The 13,693-nt window shown below is 59.1% G+C and overlaps 1 long non-coding RNA gene across 1 annotated transcript; it reads right to left on the bottom strand.

Annotated features, from left to right (window-relative positions):
• Window positions 1-9,502: 9,502 nt before the first annotated feature.
• On the bottom strand, window positions 9,503-13,661 carry LOC105811911. The gene is made up of 3 exons (XR_001137576.1): window positions 13,388-13,661; window positions 10,253-10,383; window positions 9,503-9,679 (listed from the first exon to the last, which is right to left on the bottom strand). It is a non-coding gene; the product is annotated as an uncharacterized LOC105811911 (long non-coding RNA).
• Window positions 13,662-13,693: the final 32 nt, after the last annotated feature.

Below are 13,693 nucleotides of genomic sequence, written 5' to 3'. Positions count from 1 at the left end.
CAACACCCCCCTCCTTCCCACCTCCTGGATTTTGCCCAAACCAGCTCTAAGGCAATCTTGCCCTTGCCACCTTCTGTCCTGATCTACTCACCACTCCCAGGAGGGAAACACCCCCAGGCCTGTGACCAGCTGTGTGGCCTCGGCAAGGCCAGTTTGCTGCTCGGTGCCTCAGTTTCCCCATCTGCATGATGGGAGGCAGGGGACAAGGGAGGCGGGCAGTTCACAACACGTGTTGGAGTCTGGTCTCCAGGCCCCATGCCCTCCCTGCCGTGTGACTAGGGCAGGTCACTGGCTCTCTCTCAGCCTCAGCTTTCTCCCCTGTAAAATGGGAGGATAACTGAGCTCGGCGGGTGGGGCAGGGGGAGAGGAGGATGAGCAGGAGGCTTGAGGATGCCCGTCCATTTGCAGAGGTTTTTTTTTAGAGACAGGGTCGCGCTCTGCTGCCCAGGCTGGAGTGCAGTGGTGTGATCACAGCTCACCGTAGCCTCCAACTCCTGGGCTCAAGGGATCCTCCTGCCTCAGCCTCCAGAGGAGCTGGGACTACTGGCTCATGTCACCGCAGTAGGCTAATTTTTCAATTTTTTGTAGAGATGGGGTCTTGCTATGTTGCCCAGGCTGATCTCAAACTCTTGGCCTCAAGCCATCCTCCTGCCTGGGCCTTCCAAAGTGCTGGAATTACAGGTGTGCGCCACCGTGCCCAGCCAATGGGCAGATATTTTAGACCTAAAGGATGTTTTCCCAATTCACAGCCCTTCCACCTCCCCAAACACCAATGATCCCAGGCCTGTCCCCTCTATTATTGGGGTCTCACCCAACCTGGGCCACGGTGGGGTCCAGAGACCCAGCCCTGGAGATGCTCCCAGGATAGGGAAGACAGGACCAGACAGAGACCACCCAGCCCGAGCGGCCAGGCTGGGCAGAGGGGGATCAGGTGTGTGGACACAAAGAAGGTTCCCTACAGACATCTGCCCAGAGTTCTGAAGTCCAAGCGGGATTTACATACAGGAAATACAAGGCACTTCCGCTGCAGGGGACAGCCCAGGCCAACACTTGGAGGCAAAAAGCAAAAATGATCCCAAATTCTGGTCTCAAAGGGCGGCTCCCCTGAGTAGAACAGCCTTTGTCGTGTTGGGGTTTGCTGGACGGATATCAAGCGAGAACCCATTCTCGTGTCTACAGTGGGCTCAAAAGCACAAACCCTGAAGTCAGACAAACTCTTGCAAAACAGGGGTGATGATATTAATAATTCATACCCCCTCAGAGCTACGATAAGGACAAGATGAACTAAAGAAAGTGTGTAAACACCCAGCACATACTCAGTGCTCAAAGAGCAGCTGCTGTTACCATGGTACCAAACAAGCCTGCATAGATCATTTTTCAACTGTTATATATTCATTTCAATGTATATATTCCCCCAAATTTATATACACCATCCACACTCCTCAAAAAACATATATATCTGGGTTTTCATGGTAGGATGTCAAGGTGCATTTTAAAAATAAATATATTTGGGTGGAAAACAATGAAGGCGTCGGTTTAGAGAAAAATGATGGTTTGAATGAAGGAAGCCCACAGTCAGGCGCCGCTTGAGTAATAGATTTCTCAGCCTGTTCCTGGGCGCAGTAATTAATCCTGAGGGGCTAATTAAATTTGGGCTTCTGCTCCAGCCACTCCGCGGCCTCCCTCCCAGCCTCCTGCTCCCCTAGGGAGGCCCCAGCCTGGCCCACCCCTGCCAGAGCCTCCCTCCTGCCGCGCTGTGGGGGCTCCCAGCTCCCCGGGCCTAATCAACAGGAATTAAGGTTTAATCAGGAAGCCACTCGGCCTCCCAGGTTTGCGGCTGCACCAGGAAGAGGGTGAGGCGAGAGGGGCAGAGTGGAGCAGGGCAGGGTCAGATCCCGCCATTTAACACTTTGATACTTTGCTCATCGTAGATGATCTTGCAGCCATTATGACTTTTTCCATTGTTGCCTTAAAATGGTATTTTTTTTTTAGAGGCAAGGTCCCACTCTGTTGCCCAGGCTGGAGTGCAGTGGCGTCATCATAGCTCACTGCAGCCTCGAACTCCGGGGCTCAAGCGATCCTCCTGCCTCAGCCTCTTGAGTAGCTGGGACTACAGGCACGCGCCTGGCTAATTTTTAAATTTTTTTGTAGACACGGGGGTCTCGCTATGTTGCCCAGGCTGGTCTCGAACTCCTGGCCTCAAGCGATCCTCCCACCTCGGCCTCCCAAAATGCAAGGATTACAGTCGTGAGCCACCACGCCTGGCCTAAAATAGTATTTATCTTAGTGACTGAGTTTGGTGGCACCTACTTAAATTTTGTGCCAAGGCGAGAGCCTTACTCGTCTCACCGTAATTTTGGTCCCGACTGCCTTATGGAGCCAGCAGCTCCTAAGCGTCCTGCGGCCTGGAGCTCACTTGAGCCTCACCACTGTCCAAGGATGATCTGCTATTGGGCCCATTTTATGGGTGGGAAACTGAGGCCCAGAAGGACAAGTCATGGGCTTTGGGTCACTTGGCTAAGGGGAGGCAGAGGCAGGATTTGAACCCAGGCCCCTGGCTCCACTGAGATGGGGTGACTCCCTGTCCTGGATCCAGAGACAACACGACCTGCTTCCCGCAGCCCCTGGGAGCATGTGATCTTGCAGAACTCACCACTGCCCATCCATCTAAGAGGAAAAGCCCAGTGTTCCCCACAGACCCTACGCGACCCATCCCGTCCCCTCCCTCCCCTCCCCTCCTCCGTCTCTCCCCCTCCTCACTCTGCTCCAGCCACACGGGCCTCCTTGTTGTGCCTCCAACATGCCAGGCGCCGTCCTGCCCCAGGGCCTTTATACGGGCTGTGCCCTCTGTCTGGAACGCTCCCCTCTGCTCTCCCCCTCAGCCAGGAAAATTCTTTCTCATTCCTTCCCCAACACCCTCAGGTAAAGTCCCAGCCTGGCATTCAAGGCCTTGCATAATCTGGCCCCTCTGGCTTCATCTCTTCCAATTCTCAACCCCATGCACCCCACACTCCAGCCAAGATAAGTTTCTTAAAGTTTTTTTTAAAGATGACATGATTTTTTCAGGCCCCTGGGCCTTTGCACATACTGTTTTTGCTCTTCAGTGTGCCCTTCAATCCCCATCTTATTTCTCTGTGAGGCACACAAGGACCCATCTCCCACCTGCAACTGGATTAGGGGACCCCCCCCGGCCTGGCGTCACCAGCTCCACGTGTCTCCCACTTCTCCAGCCCCGACCACATAGAGCCACGAGGGTCAGCACGCAGCTCGGTGCCCCGTGAGGACTGAGCCTATGGTGGAGTCCCCGTCTGGGACCCCAAAATTCAAAACAGAGAAAACACCAGTAAATGGTGGCTGAAGAAACAGATGAATGAAGGAATGGCTGGTTCGGTAGCTTAAGCTGCTCTTTGGCGGGAGATGCTTCCCTGGAGCCACAGCGACGGCATCTGCTGCCATAGCACTGGCCTTAGGGAGTCTCACGTATTCATCCAACGGACCACACCGCCCATGCTGGGTCCCCGGCAGACATCACTAATCTATCGGTGTCCCTCCTCACTGTACACCACGCATACGCAGCCCAGGGCAGACATCTCTAATGCATCAGGTGTCCTTCCTGCCAGCCCCACCCAGCCATGGCAGACATTACTAATCTATCACGTGTCCTTCTCCACCTCCTGCCAGGCCTGCCCAGTCATGGCAGACATTACTAATCTATCACGTCCTTCTCCACCTCCTGCCAGCCCCACCCAGTCATGGCAGACATTACTAATCTATCACGTCCTTCTCCACCTCCTGCCAGCCCCACCCAGTCATGGCAGACATTACTAATCTATCACACCTCCTGCCAGCCCCACCCAGTCATGGCAGACATTACTAATCTATCACTTGTCCTTCTCCACCTCCTGCCAGCCCCACCCAGTCATGGCAGACATTACTAATCTATCACGTGTCCTTCTCCACCTCCTGCCAGGCCTGCCCAGTCCATGGCAGACATCATTCATCCAGCACGTGCCCATCCTGCCAGCCCTCAGCATTTCTGTGGCCTGGGCGGTGGGACCCATTTCCCAGAGGAGAATGGTAGAGGCAGGGGGAGCCGTGGCCTGATTCCACTGCCCGATGGAGTGATTGAGGTGATGGATCCGAGGGAGGGGTTCTCAGGCTCGGGGGGAGCCAGAGAGCAGGAGGGGAGGCCACGGGCCACACTCTGTGCTGGGGCTCTGGTCTGAACCCTGACCTAGGATGGGACCCCAACCCAAACGGAGTCACAACCCCACACTGAGACCTCCGGTCCTGGCTGAGCGCCAACCCCAGACTAAGCCCCTGAGCCCTACTCCCCGTCTTCATGTGTCTCAGCCTCCTCCGTCCCCTGGCCTGGACCCCAGGAGTGGGGTGACTTGTCCAGACCCTGTTCAGAGCCTCCCAGGCTGACGAAGCCTCCCATGTCCCCTCCCCCTCTGCCCCGGGCCTCAGTCACACCTGGAGAGACAGGCATTCTCTCCTGATATTCCCAGCCAGGGCACAGAGGCCTGGGCGACCCCGGGCTAGGCTGGAAGGACCAAGCTGTTGGCACCATCTTCACACCTACTGCGAGTGAGACAGGACTGTCATTTTGCACACAAGCTCCCTTTCCTGCCTCTGGGTAAGGAATCTGCAGCGTTTATTGGATACCTACTGTGTGCTACACTCTATTGGCCCCCATGGTTGTTTCTACCCACCCCAATTCATCCCAACAGATGAGGATGGTCTTTTCCTTCCCTTTTTCCAAATGAGAAAACCAAGGCTCAGAGAGGGAGAGCGAGTTGCCCAAGGTGGCCCAGCACAGCGAAGACGTTGCACCCAGCTGCCTCCGGCCGCAGTGCCAGCAGCCTCCCAGCCTCTAATAAACTCCCGAGAAGTGCTGGGCAGATGCGGTGGCGGGTACTGTTTATCTGTCCACATCGGGCTGGCTCGGTGGAGCAGTCGATAATTAATTCTGAATTTTCCCCATTTATCATAGCGGCAGGAGCCAGAGTGCCTGGAATCCCAATTCCTGAGCCTCCATGCCCCTTGGCCACCTGGAGCTGGACACAGTGGTGGCAGGAACTGGGCTGGGGGAGGGGCCTCATCTAGCCTCGGGAGAGAGCGAGGGTGTTCCTGGCTGGGGGTTCCTCACGCTGCATTTGTAAACGCTGTGCAATCCAGCAGCGACCAAAGCAGACCTCTCTGCTTTGGTCGCTGTGAATGCATAATAATATAAATAATGAATGCCACCAAAGGAAAAGAACGAGACATTGTGAGAATACAAAACCATAGGAATGTGACTTGTTGTGGGGGCCTCCCCAAGGAAGGGACATTGAACCTGCGAATCGGAGGATGGAAGGTGCAAGGTGGGGAGAGGGTGCAGCACTGTGTGCAGAAACAGCATATGCAAAGGCCCTGTGGCTGGAACGTGTTTCTCCCATTTGGGGCCGGGCAAGGGGGTGAGTAGGTCTGAAGCTGAGAGCACAAGTGTGACATCAGTGCCAAGTCAAGAGCCCTCAGGGAAGGGCCTGGAGCCCTCACAGTGAGGCCAGCAGCCTTCAGTGGCTAGCCAGCGGCCATCAAGGGAGGAGGTGGGGAAGTCTCCCTGGTGATCCGGGGGATGGAAGTGAGGCTGTTTCCGACCCAGGCTGCAAAGCTCAGGAGGGTGGGGTTTTTTGGGGGGGTTCTTTTTTTTGTTATTGTTGTTCTGGCTTTTTTCTTAGAACTGTTTTCCCCTTGGAGGATTCTTTCAAACCCACTTGGGCACGCGGATGAGTCAGGATTTCTCTGCCAACAGGCAGCCTATGCCATGCGCGAAGCTCCTGGCCTGGCCACCCCAAACACCTCCCTCCTCGGTCAGGCAGGGAAACTGAGGCCCAGAGAGGGACAAAGACCACCCAAGGTCGTTCAAGGGAGGACTGGGGGAGGGGTTTCTGGGAGTCCCAAGAGCAGCCCCCTCGCCCTGCACCTTCTGTCTCTTCTGCTGGATGTGACCCACGAGAGCCTTGGCCAGGTGTCCTGGTCACCAAAGCCTGTCCTGTCTCCAGAGCCCTGCAAACTGGAGGTGCTTAATCAATGACTGTGGAATGGGTGGTCCCAGCAGCTTTTGAAAGCACCCCAGAAGTCAGGCTCAGGATATCAGTGGAGGAGGAAAGGGGGTCTTTTTGGATAGGGGCTTTGAGAATGAGAGGCAGAGACATGGAGAGCGGCAGAGATAAAGAGACGCGAACAGGGACACAGAGAGAGCTAGAGCAATAAACAGAGAGCAGATACATGAAAAACAGATTGAGACACAGAAACAGAGAAAGGAAGGAGAGAAACAGAAAGACAGGTGGCAGGGCCAGAACTACCAACCTGTTTTGGAGCCTTTGGGTGAATTACAAAAAGTTTCCACTTCCCAGCTCCCCTCCACCATCAGCTGGGTACTCTTGTGCAGTGAACAACCTGCCCCACCGTCTGTGGCAGCCAGAGCAGGGTCTGTCTTGGTATCGCCCATGGAATGAATGCACAGAGTTGAGAGAATGCCAGAGCGCAGCCCAGAGTGACAGAACAGAGAGAGAGACGGGGAGGGCAGGCGGGACTGAAGTGGGAAGTCCACTGAGGCTGCTGCCTCCTCCCGGAACCACCTGGATTTATTTGCCACCTAGGCAAATTCCCCTTGACCTTCTTGGAGCACAAACTGGGTGGGCAGCCAAGGCGGGAGGTGGCCCCTCCCCAGGACGCCGCGGGCCCTAGTGAGATGGTGGCTGCCAAGTCTCACCCGAAACTCCTCTCAGCCCAGACTTGCTCGTGGGGTGGAGCCAGGAGCTTGAGAGGCCCTTGGGGGGGTGGGGGCGGGCTTCCCCCAGTTTCATAGCCCAGAGCAGGGAGGGGGCCGGCCTGGGGTCACCCAGAATAAGGGTCAAGGGCAAAGGCAATCCTGGCAGAGGGAACACTTGTGCCAAGGCCTGGAGGTGACCGGAAGGTCAAAGGAACAAACTGTAGACAGAGGAAGGCCCCAGAGGCCTCGAAGGCCAAGTTATGCAGTTTGAACTTGATTTCGTTTTGAAACACTTAATCTTTTATTCGGCACACACTCGAAATGGTCCCTCTGTACCTAGTCCCAAGCTGGGTGATCCTCGGGCTCCAATGGTGGCTTCTCCTGACTTCTGGGAGGAGACACAGACCTCCCAGTTCCGTGGATCATGGGTGGGCCAGAAGGAGAGACCTGGGGCAGCAGGAGCCCAGAGGGAAGTAGAGGCTCTTCTTGGAGGATCAGAAATGGCTGCATGAAGAAAGGGGCATTGAAGCTGGGGCTTTGATGGATGAATAGGAGCTTGCCAAACAGAGACGGTGAGGCATGCACGCTGAGCGGAGGGGCTGTGGCCAGAATTGGGGGAACATGCTGATAGAGTAGCAGGAGAAAGAAAGGGGGGAGCAGGAAGAGTGGGTGTGAGCTTTCTCCAGATCCTGCCATTAAGGCCAAGACACCCGACGTCAGTTCCCGCCTGGCCCAGGCAAGCCCTGTCAGGTCTGGAGCTTCCTCGAAGCAGCTCTGGCCACTCTGGTAGCTGTCATCTCTCCTCAGGTCACAGGTACCGTACACCTTGGTCCACGATGACACGCGGTGGGGGCCGCTTTTCACACACAGTGTGGCAGTGGGACCTCAGGCCAGGCCTGTGCCTCAGTTTCTCAATCTGGAAAGTGGGATGCCAGAAGCCACTTCGGCTGTTTAAGTTCATCTCAGGACTGGGAGGCCTTTGACAAATGGTGTGAAGGAAGAAAAGGGAAGGAGGGAGGGAAGGAGGGGGGAAGGAGGGGAGAAGGAGGGGGGAAAAGGTAGGAAGGGAAAAGCTGCGCACCTCCCCGCCCAGGCCATCGCCAAGGGACAGGCCCAACATTATTATTTCAGAACACGCCAGAGCTGTCGAGGCTTAAGAAATGGGGGGCGATTTGCATGTGATTTGCATGCCATTTGCATACTGTTTGTTAAATGTCAAAACGCCTGAAAATGCTTTCTCCCACCTCCACCTCCAGTTAAGAAGCAGGCAAGCCTCCCCCTTCCTCCACCAGCTCCCGGCCCGGGCTGGGGACCCCTCAGTGCAGAGGCTGCCGGGGCCACAGTCCGGAGGGGGGTGTGGTGGGGCGCGGTGACCTTGGGCAAGCTGGAACCCGTCTGTGAAATGGGCTTTCATCAGAGGCCGCCGCCACCGCTGAGCAGCGCAGTTGGCAGTTGTCAGTGCAGTTGAGGAAGACAGGGCCCCGCAAAAACGTGCACAGGCCCTGGCGTGCAGTAGGGGCCGAAGAGTAGAGTTGGGGTGATTGGTAAACACCCCACTTTCCTGCGGGTCCCTAAGGGGGCAGGTCCTTGAGTGTGTGCAGAACGTACGAGCAAAACGTCCTGGGGCTCGAGGTATGCACAGGTGGCCCAGCTGTGGACAGAGACCCAAACCGCGCACGAACCGGCCTTCCCCGCTGCGCCCCCGACAACCACGTTAGGACTCAGTTTACCCATGCAGGAGCGACAGTAGAAGGCCCTGCTCTAGAAGGAGCCCCAGGGAGCAGACAATGGGGTCTCTGGGGACATGGCCCTGGGCTGGGCACGGAGGGGAGGGGTGGAGGGAACAGGAAGACCCCCTCCCTGGGCGCATCCGGGGACAGGCGACACCCAGGTCACCAGACGGCACAGCAGCTCCAGCGAGTCTGTCTGCAGGAGGGAAGTGGGGGTCCCTCTACTCTTGGCCAGCCCAGCTGGAGTTGGAGGGGGGACGCCCATGGGGGACGCTCCGAGGGGACGCCGGGGGAGCCCGGCGGGCCTGGCGCCGTCCCCGAGGTGAGCACGGGCGCACCACCTGTCCTCGCTCTGGGGCCTGCGGCCAGCAGGACTCTTAATTAAAACGTTATTTCTTCCCGGTCTTCCGCACCTCTGCCCTCATGCAGCGGGGTACCCGGAGCGTGAACGTGGCACCCAAGGGCGCCAGCTGACCCTGCGCCCCTCCCCGGGTCTGCGCGAAGGACCTGGCGCCGCGTGGCCGCAGGTCAGAGGTCCAGCCGAGGCCCAGTGTTCTACCCGGAGGGTCTCTACCTGGAACGCCCCCACCATGGCCTTCCAGCTCATTTCTGCCAGGCCCAGTGCCCCGTCCCCAGATCTGTGTCCCCTCGGCCAGAGCCCTCGGACCCCCGGGGGAGCCCCGTGCAGGGGGCGTGGCAGGGGGACTCACGGGGAAGGAGGAAAGCGTCGAGAAGGTGGGCAGGGGTGCGTGGTCTGGGGGTGTGGGTGGGGCCCCGGGAACGGGGCTGGGGTCGCCCGGTCTCTGCCCTTAGTCATTTGAGAGTTCAGCAATGTCTGGCTGCACCCCAGCCCGGGCTGTTCACAGGGGCTCGCGGGGCCCCGAGAGGGGACGAGGTGTGCTCTGGCTGAGAAGGAGGGAATCTGGGAAGACTTTCTGGAGGAGGCTGGACTCCCAGGCGGGTTGGAGCCACGCAGACGAGGGTGGAAGTCGCTCCAGGCAGGGGACACACCATAGCCTCCGGGTCACATGGCAGAGCTGGGGGGCTCACGGCTCCTCCCTGGTAGGCTGGGCAGGGGCGGCAGCGTCCTAGGTCAGTGCCAGGGCCTGGGGCTCCGGCAGGGATGTCCGAGGCAGCGGGCACCATCTGGCCAGGCCAGTGTTCCACCGTCCACCTGGGAGCCGAGAGCCTGGAACAGCAGGAGGAACGGAATGAGAACATCAGCTCTCCGGTCAGTTGTCCTTCTTCCCTTTTTCCTAACGGCCCTGATGTGGCCAGTGACCCCTGCAGCCATCCCCTCCTGCCCTGTGTCCCTGGCGGCCCCTGGGAGGAACAGGGACGGTCCCTGGGGGGAACAGGGACGGCCTCTGGCCGCAGGGGCTTCCTGGGATGAACTCAGCTGTTTGCTGCCACCTGGTGGCAGTGGCAGGAATTGCAGGCAAAGAGTGCGGTGAAACCAAACCCGCCCACCAAAGACCGATCCTTCCTCCTAGCAGGGGAGTGACACAGCCCAGAAAGGAGAAGCAGTTTTCCCAAGGCCACACAGCAAGTTGGGGGCAACATCAGTTCAGGCCCACGTGTCAGTCCCAAAGGCAGTGAGGTGAGGCCAGTGTCCCCACACCAGGGGCCAGAAGCATAGCTGTATGGAGGAAGGTGATGGCCAACAAAGTCCAGTCCCTTCTCCTCTCTGGGCCTCAGTTTCCCCATCTGTAGACTCCACAATCTCTAAAGTTCCTTCTACCTCTCAAGTACTAGGACGTACCTGGAGTGAGGTCTGGGCTCTCAGGAGGCCGGGCAGGTGCCTCCCGAAGGTGCCCCCTACCCAAGCTTGCGCCTTCAGCCAGTCCCTTGGGTCCCCTCGGACATGGCTCCACCTCCTCCAACCCAGACTACCTGAAAGACGGGGCACAGAAAGACACAGGTTGCAGGACAAACATGGCCCTTGCCTCGGCATTCAAGGCCTCCGTGCTTTGCTCAGTGTCTGGCCAATGCCTCTTCCCGCACCTGCCAGGGCTCACCCCCAGCCTTGAGACCCCCTCCCAAGCATCAAGACCCTGCTAGAGCGCCAGGAAAATATTCTAAGCGGCCCGCTCCTCGACTCCAGAGACAACACATTCCATGAATATTTACTGAGCACCTACTATGTGCCATGCACCGAACTGGGAATCCGTCAGTGAGCAAGACGGATGACACCACCCTCGCAGAGTTTACAGTCTAGTGAGAGATGGGATGAGAAAAGAAAGAAATTGCAGAGAGAGGTTGGCTGCTGGCAGGTGGCAGAGAGAGCAGAGGAAGCAGGGGTGGGGATGGGGGGGTGTGGGTGACATGCATTGTTAAGCACCGTGGTCCGGAAGGACTGCAGGGTGGCACTGAGGAGGTGACAGCTAAACAGAGGCATGAAGGAGGGGAGTTGGTGTCAGAGGAAAAAGCCATTCTGGGCCGAAGGAACCTGTGCAAAGGTCCTGGGGCTGGATGCACCTGGCGTGTGGGAGGCACAGCGAGGAGGCCTGTGCGGCTGGAGCAGAGTGAGGAGGGGGAGAGAAGGAGGAGGGGAGGGCGGGGAGGGGACAGGGCAGGTCGTGCAGGGCCTGGTGGGCTGCAGGGAGGACTTGGGCTTTGGCCCCAAGGGAGCTGGGAGCTGGGTCCAAACCCCAGCTCTGCCCTTTCCCAGCTTAACCCTGCTCCGTGCCTCAGTTTCCCCACCACAGGGCTGTGGTAAGACTACACGAAGTCGCTAGCGTCTTGTAGCACTTAACACATGATCATTATTGAGCCACTGCTGGCTGCCCTGTGCCAACCTGTCTCCAAGGGGTGCTGCCACCCTGAGGCAAAAATCGTCATCAAGGCATGTCACCAAGTTTAGAAACAGGAGGGGGTCGGAGAGGCTCCTCCCGGAAGGAGAAAGGCCCTGGCGGGTTTGTCCTGGGCAGCCCATGTGGCTTCTCTCCCCGAAGGGTCCTGTGTGGGCTGGCAGGTTAAAGATGTTTTCCCCATTTCTCAGATGGGGAAGCTGAGGCCTCCCCAGCTGGTACTGGGCCACCTGCCAGTAGCCCCTGCTCTGTGTGTCTAGGGGTGGCTTGGGGGCTCTGAACCCATTCAAGGCCCAGAGAGGGTGGGTGAGCTGCCTCAGGACACACAGCCAGTGAGTGGCGAAGGCGGGTAGGTCCCCGGGGCCTGTCCTCCCTGTCTGTTGGGGAGACAGAGCTGGACTCTGCCATTAACACCAGATGTGTGTGGTCAGGGACAGGGCAAAGGACAGAGCTTTAGGGCAGGGCAGGAGCCCAGAGGAGGCCGAAGTTGTCTCCTCCGAAGCCTTCCTTCCTCTGCCTCCACCATCACGCACTGGGACCTCCACCCTGGTCTCCTGTCTCCCCCCAGTCTATGTCCCTACAGTGGCCAGAAGGGGCCTGGAAACACCTGAGTCGCGACATGTCCCTCCTCTGCCCACAGCCCTCCATGGCTCCCACCTACCTCAGGGTCAAAGCCCAAGTCGTCCCTGCAGCCCACCAGGCCCTGAGTGACCTGCCCCATCACTGCCCCGCCCTCCCCTCCTCCCTCTCTCCCCCTTCGCACTCTGTTCCAGCCCCACAGGCCTCCTCGCTGAGCCTCCCACATGCCAGGTGCTGTCCTGCCCCAGGGCCTTTGCACGGGCTGTGCCCTCTGCCTGGAACACCCTTCCCCCACTCTCATTCTCTGTTTAACCAGCTCCTTCACATCACACCCTGAAATGTCACCTTTCCAGGGAGGCCTCCCTCGGCCACTGTTGCTAGGACAGCAGCGTCTCCACCCCTCTCACCCTTCCAGTGCCTCCTCACGGCACTTACTACAAGCTGACATTCTACCGTGTATTTATTTCATTCTTGCCCCACTGGCCTGCAACCTCCCGGAGGGCAGGGCCCAGTCTCTCCGGGTCACCGCCCAGCACAGGATGTGGCACACAGTAGGCACTTGATAAATGCTTATTGCACATGGAATACTGTTGCCTGCATAGCTGAGGGTCGTCTAGCTGCAAGACCTGTAGGAGAAGGTGCACTGCCAAGGACACCCTGTCCCAGCCCCAAGTCCCAAATTTCCTGTCCCCTGAGACCTTCCTTCAAAAGGGCCTGAGGGGGTGGGGGCTGTCTCTCCCGCCCCCAGGCCCCAGCCTCCTGGCACAGAAAGGTGTCTGAGGCCCCTGCTCTCGAAACAGTCACCCCAGGCTGGGGGGTGGACCAAGCCTCTTGGGGCCTGGCGAGGATGACCCCCGTAACATCCAGGGTGACTCATGTGGCCCTAGTCCCTCCCCTGCTTCCAAGGTGGCGTCGGAGGCTCTGAGAACAGCCCCTGCCGGCTCCACCACCTCCCTGCCACTTGCTAAGCGCCAGCCACGACCCGTTTCCCAGAGCTACCCCAGGCCTCGCACACGCTGTCCCCACGGCGCCAATACCCTTCTCTGCAGACCCCTCCTGGGGCTGGAAGACCCCTGCCCCGTGGGTCACTTGGGCCAGGTGACCCCTCTGGGCACCCAGATGGCCAGGTCCGAGTGTGGGCAGCAAGTGTCAGGATGGGATCGTGGGGAGGGAGGGCAGGGATCGGGGGAGACAAATGGACAGAGAAGGAAGAGAGACAGAGAGACACAGAGACAGAGAGACAACAGAGACAAAAGACAGACACAGGAAGGAAAACAGCAGAGACAGGAGCGGGCAGAGACACAGGGAGACGCAAGTCAGAGAAAGGAGTCAGAGAGAGAGAGAGGGGTGGACAGGAAATCCGCGGGGACGGCTGCCCGAGCTGGGGACAGTGGGAATGGCGAGGACAGCGCGGCCGCAGGGCCCGGGAGGACCCCAGCCGCCCGCGCGGCCCCCTCGGCGCCCCCCCCGCCCCGTCCCCGGGAGGCGCCTCGGGCCCCCGCGGCCACCTGGGGTCGCTGACGAGCAGCAGCACCGAGCCGTCCTGCAGGCGCGCGTCGCGCACCGTCTGGTGGTCGTGCAGGCGCCGCGCGTTGTAGTAGAAGGCGCGCCCCCAGGAGCACACGCCCTGGCCCACCAGCTGCGCGCGCACGTCGCTCAGCGTGTCCCGCGGCCGCACGGTCAGCGGCAGCAGCAGCGCCTCGTCCGCCAGGTGCACCTTGATGTGGTAGCGCTTCCAGCGCGACAGGCCGCGCCGCAGCCCGTCCATGGCGCCCGCCGGCCCGCGCCCTCCGCGCCCGCCCGCCCGGCCCGTC

This window comes from Propithecus coquereli, unplaced genomic scaffold (genome assembly GCF_000956105.1).
Source record: "Propithecus coquereli isolate 6110/MARCELLA unplaced genomic scaffold, Pcoq_1.0 Scaffold241, whole genome shotgun sequence".
Taxonomy (NCBI): Eukaryota; Metazoa; Chordata; class Mammalia; order Primates; family Indriidae; genus Propithecus; species Propithecus coquereli.
The sequence above is the reverse complement of the archived record's forward strand: the minus strand, read 5'-3'. Positions and strand labels throughout refer to the sequence as shown.